Source organism: Lactuca virosa, chromosome 9, assembly GCF_052849685.1.
Source record: "Lactuca virosa cultivar CGN04683 chromosome 9, Lactuca_virosa_CGN04683_v6, whole genome shotgun sequence".
NCBI classification, from domain to species: domain Eukaryota; kingdom Viridiplantae; phylum Streptophyta; class Magnoliopsida; order Asterales; family Asteraceae; genus Lactuca; species Lactuca virosa.
Genome location: NC_136434.1, coordinates 78,744,896 through 78,751,012, shown reverse-complemented (window position 1 = coordinate 78,751,012; position 6,117 = coordinate 78,744,896). Strand labels below are relative to the sequence as shown.

General features: G+C 36.1%; 1 pseudogene across 1 annotated transcript; it reads right to left on the bottom strand.

Moving 5' to 3' along the window:
* Positions 1-2,312: 2,312 nt before the first annotated feature.
* On the bottom strand, positions 2,313-5,627 carry LOC145135836 (laccase-15-like; annotated as a pseudogene). Its single transcript, XR_013720074.1, has 6 exons — positions 5,387-5,627; positions 5,168-5,319; positions 4,795-5,039; positions 4,362-4,490; positions 2,673-3,600; positions 2,313-2,587 (listed from the first exon to the last, which is right to left on the bottom strand). The product of XR_013720074.1 is annotated as a laccase-15-like (transcript).
* Positions 5,628-6,117: the final 490 nt, after the last annotated feature.

The window sequence follows — 6,117 nt, the reverse complement described above, 5'->3', positions numbered from 1 at the left end:
CAAAGTGTAGAAAATATCACTAAAGTTCTCATGCAAGGATTCAAAACTCAACAATTTAGTAGATCTGAACTTTATGTCACTCTAGGGACCCTTAGAACCCATAAAGTTGCCAACTTTATGGTTTCCTTTCATACAAGCTTGCTCAAACGTAGAAAAAATGGGACAAAACCTAGACCTAGCAATATACAACAATAAAGGTTGAAGCTTTGACACTTACAATGGTCCAAACAAGCACAATATGATAATGATGACGTTCCCTTGCTGGATATACGACTAGAACACCTTATTCTTCTCTTCAAACTACCAAAAACACCAAAGTGAGCTCTAAAATGGAGTAGAGGAATTATGGTTTCTCTCTTTCTAGTTTGGAGGTGATAGGGGATAAAGGTGAAGGAAAACCTTCCCCCCCCCCCTACACACACACATACTTCCCTTAAATAGTTCCAAAGCCTGAAATTAGGGTTTCATTAAATCAGGTCTCATGTTGTGACACCTTAAAGATACAACCCGCACATTGTGGCCATGCCACGACGTGAGGGTGCTACCTTCACATCGTGAACAGTCCTAAATCCGAAAATTGTATAATTTTTCATACCTTAAGGATCCGGATGTTATAATTGATGAGATAAAGTTTGAAACTTTATAGCTCACTTTGGTCTCTTGGTCATTATATCTTTTGGATCTGAAGTTTGATTGTGTATTGAGTTCCATGCATGAGATTTTGGTCTCATTTCACCATTTTGACCTAGTTTGAGTTCTAGACTTTAATTGGACATAAATGTCTGTAAAGTTATGATTTTTATGTTGGAATAAAAGTAATAAATCCTTCTGGAAGTTATGGATTTTTGGCTTTAGTGATTAAGAGCTTAATGGTTGAGTTCATGCCTTAAGTTGTCATTAAGGATCTAGGTTTTGAGATCTGGACTTATTGGGATGTCTTAATGGGTAAAGTTAGAAACTTTATCCATCAAGACCTTGGGAAGGACTAGATCTGAGCTTTGGAGTTCTTGAGGTTGAAGAAAAACAACTTAATCCATTAAGTTATTGAGACCTAGTTCCCACGACGTGACATTTTGGACGCCACGACGTGCGGACTGGGGGATGCCCAACTATTTTGTCACTTTTTCTTCCACGACGTGGCAAATGGGAAGCCGCGACCTGGCGACCTGCTGAGGTGGACTTTGACCGTTGACCATTTGACCATTTTGACTTTTGGTCTAATTTGGAGAGGTTTTAAGCTATAGTATGAGATTTAGCTTGTGATTGGTTTAGGAGGTTCGTGTAGCTGATTCTGTGGGACTATGAGTAGGGGATTTCAGCTCTTCATTCAGGCGAGTCTCCTTATACTTGCTGACCAACTATGTCTTACATGTCGTTTGCTGTTATATATGTTACAGAGTTGATGATAACTCTAGGGCATGTTGTTAACCCATTGGGACTGCTGATAGTCCTTAGGGTTACTAATAACCCACAGGGCATGCTATTAGCCAACTGAGACTGTTAATAGTACCCATGGTTGCAGATAACCCATAAGACATGTTGTTAGCCCATTGGACATGATGTTAGTTAACCGGGCGTGCTGTTAGCCCATTAAGATTGCTGATAATCCTCATGGTTGCTGATAACCCATAGATGTTTACTTCTGCTGTGTTGTATGTGATATTTTGGGAACTCACTAAAAATCGTGCTTACAGTTGTGAATTAAATATTTTAGGCTACTTATCGGATTGCGAAGGTGAGATTGTACACACACATCAACAGTTTTATGATTCGAGATTCCGCATTGTATTCTTTATATATCTGATTTCTGAATAATGGTTTATGAACAAATGATCGACGTGAATGTATTTTTCTTAAAAATAGGTGCTTATTCTATTTTAAAAATGAAAAATTTATTCTGGAATCTAGGACGTTACGTCATTCCTTTAATGAATTCAAGAACATCAACTTTTTTTTTTACTTTCATCTATTTCCCTTCTTTTCTTTCGTTAAGTTGAACTCGGGAATAGGACGAAGAGAGCTAGGGTAAGCAAAGAAAAGAGGTGGAAGCCCAACTTTAGCTAGAATGTTTGTCGGTAATTACCAACAAAGTTTTCTGCTAGAATAAATTACCGATACGTTCTTACAAACATATTTTTTTCCCATTAGAAATTTGTCTTGTGGCCATTTCCAATGGATTACCGACGGATATGGCCGTGGAAGTGTGTTATTATTTAGTAATTTGGATCAAAATGCAAAGGCAACAAGTTTCATAAGCAGGAGAGTTCCTAACTCAAGTTTATATATACTTAATACTTTTTGGATACAATTCATTAACCAACTTATTTTTTATATTTGAAAATATAACTCAAAAGCAAATTAAGTAAAATTTAAATTACTTTTAGACAACACTTGTTTTTCTCATACCAAAAGAAAACCAACTCTTCCAAATTTAAAAGAATATGTAATTAAGCGCTCTAACATGGAGGCAAGTGGGGAGGTGGAGGCAAGATTCTAGCATTTGAGCTTTTTCCATTCCTTACTATAAATACCATTCCCATTCCCCAGCTGACATGACGTTCTAGATGACAATGCATGAACCAGACTCCTGAAATCAATACCAATAGTACGAAATTTATTAGTATTATATATTTTAAATAATAAAAAGAAAAATAAGTGAAAAGAAAGCTTACCAGGGTTATCTGCCTTAAATCTAATGGCAGTCCAACCATTCTGAGGAACTGCAATGGTTTGCATAAGAGGAGGATCTACCAAATTATAATTCAACGAGTCTCTTTTCCTGTTAAAGTTACCAAATCCCGATCCCACCACGTAAAAACTATGCCCATGCAAATGCATCGGATGATCAACTCCGGCAACCAAATTCGTTCCCTGAAACACCAGCTCCACCGTCTCATTATGCTTTAACATCTCCACATCCGTCCCAGTTTCCGGAAACTGCAACGACCTATTCAAACTACTAGCCGTGTAATTAAATCTGAATGGCGGAACATCTGGAAAATCATTCCCGTATACACCGTTTATTCCTCTGTAGTAAGCTCCCAGAACCGACGTCGACGGCATATCAAAAGTTATGTTGTTAATGCTCGCTGCAAACCGCCGCCCACCTGGCCCTAAACATGTCTCATTGACGCTACATGGCACTGTGTTTATGGAGAGAGTGTAGAGGAGTGTCTTTTTTATATTTAATGGAACGTCGACCGGATGTTCAGGGGTGGCTAAACTTCGTAACCTTGAAGTGAAGTTAAATGATGCGTTACTGTCGTTGAAATCTGGAAGGGAAGGGAAAACCGGCGCCCGGGACGATGGGGTGAAATTTCCGGTGTTGTATTTAAGAATGGCGGTGGTTGTGGTATTGTCGAATAGGCTGCTGGGTTGGCCGTTGAAGAGCTTGGCCGCCATGTAGTACCGGCCGCCGGCGCGTTTGTTAGCTGTTAGGAGGAGGTCTAGGGTTTGGCCGGGGGCTATGGTGATGTAATTGGATACGAGTGGTTTCATGTAGGCGCCGTCGCCTCCAACTATTAATAATGTTGTTCATGGCGGCGTTGACCATTCTGAGCATATATGTCTTTCCTTCATCGACTTTTATTTTCGTTGTTTCTACAGACACACACAATTAATTCAAGAAATTTATCTATTAATATATTGTTTATATATTAAAATTTTAAAAAAAATCCATCTATTAATAATTATAATTAGGTTTTCTCGTTTTTTTTTATAATTCCTTTTACTTTAAAGAAAATAAAAAATGTCGATCACTTTTTATTGTTTTAATGTAATATTAATACTGTATTGATTTTACTATAGAATTGAAAAACGGTATTAATGTATCATTTGTCTTGTTAAATTTGATAGTTTTAGATAAATTAATTTTACCAAAGGGCTTCTAGCCGAGAGGTATCAGGTGGTGCCTTTCCTCCTTGAGGTTGAGGGTTCAAGTCCCGTAGTGGACATAAGTAGGATTATGTGTTAGTTTAGAAGTAGATTATAATACTTGTATTTGCCGGTTCAAAAAAAAAGATAAATTAATTTTATAGTTTTGGTTGAAAACTTTACACTCGTGTTTAATTTTTTGTATGGGTGTGTTAATGGATAAATATAGTTGATCAGATGGATTTTTACCTTTGTTGCATATATGTATTCTTTTATGTTTGGAACTTAGACTTAATTATAAGTAATTTTTTTTATAAATTATAGCCCAAACAAAACAAATTAAGTAGTTCATCATTGTCTTAGTTTCTTCCCATCATGATCATGCAAACTAAAAAACAATTATATATGGTATTAGAACAAACTTTGACTATATATAACATTTATTTTTAAATCATAATAATCAATAATCTAATTTAAATATAAAATACCTGAAGAAGAGCAATTGTAAAGATCACCAGGCTGACCGTTGATAGTAAGAGCATCAGAGCTGGCGGGATCTCCTCCGCCGGTGATGAAGTCTTCGAACACTGTTTGTATATCGTTCTGCCACCATTCTCCTGCACACATTTTCGGTTGTTACTTTTTATTAACAAACTCATTGTTAATTTCTAAATAATTAATATAAAAAAAATTATGTTTTAAGTATAGCATCCTTTCTAGATATATAGGGTCTACAAAGAATAATAAAAATAAGAAGGTTGTCTAAGGAAGTGGGAATCAGCTAAAAACGTGTTAGCACGTATTAAACTAAACCAAAGTATAATCTTTCGGTTTTATTTTACTTAAAAACAGTTATTTAAACCAAAAGTCTTTGACTATAATCACTATAAAATAGGAAAGGGTAAAAGACTAAAATTAAACCTAAAACGACAGGGACTTCTGCGTCAGGTTTGGGAAAAGGGTAGGTAGTTCCCAGCCGAGGTAAAATGACAAATAGGCCGTGTATGGTGGCGCGTGACCAATCGCTATGCGCGTGCCACCACAATGTCCCCTCCTCATCGGAAAGCAAAACCCTTTGGCTGAAATTAGCACCCGGTTGGATCGGGCATTGTGTCACAAACTCCGGTCCATCTGACCATGGGTACCTTGGTTGTTTCACTCCATGCCTATATACGTACAATATCATCATCATATTCATCGTTAAACATTATATTATAGACTTAACATGGATTAATTTATGACAAAAAGATGAGAACAAAACTTTTGAATAATGCTTATTATATTAATTTTATACCAATGGATTGTGATATTGTGGTCGCCCCCGTTGATAACGTCAACGATGACAGTGTCGCCTCTGCGAGCAGTGATTGTTGGACCTGGGAATTGTCCATTAACAGTTAAAATGTTCTTGCTACTGCATAGCCTCGTGTAGTTGGTTTCTTGAATCTGAAAAAACGAAACCAGATTTACTAATTGATGATTTTCTATGGTTTATAGAAATTTAAAACTTTACCACAAAAGTGTACTGAAGGACAGCAGCTTGTGAATGGATGAATGAAAGAACCAGAAGAAACCCTAGAACTTGAAAGCTCATCTTCATCTCCTTGACTAATGGTGTAATCATGATAAACCCTAGAACTAATTGGCTTCTTTCAATTATGTTTTCGCATGCATGCATGTATTTATAGTATGCTAGAGAAGATAGAGGCTGCTAACTGTTGGCTGGTCGTCGGATTTCTTAATAGTTCAATTAACTTGTCTTTCCTTGACCCATGTGCCTATAATCTATATGTATACACACGTATATTAATTTTAAGGCACCTAATTAACATGCATGTCTGTGGATGACATAGTCTTTGGATCAGTTATACCAGTCTTAATTAGTTAATTATTTTTCAATATAAAATTTATATCTTGTATTGTAATTTGTAAGGGTATAGTATATTATTTATATATACAAAATAAAGACGTGAGGACAGGTATTGTTCATTTAGGTAAAGAAGTAAGGATGGAGATCACACAAAATCTCAAATGAATAATTAATTTAGATTGAGAACCAAGATGGGGCCAACATTCGTACGTTAAAAAGACAAATTGTTCAAGTTACTTTAGTTCTTACAATCATTGCAATTAATTAAACTTTATTTTGGTATTGTACCACTTTCTATATAATGTCGTGGAGAAGCATAAACCATTTTAAGTTGAAGGTTCAAGTTTCGTACGTAGATATAAGTGGAATTAAGG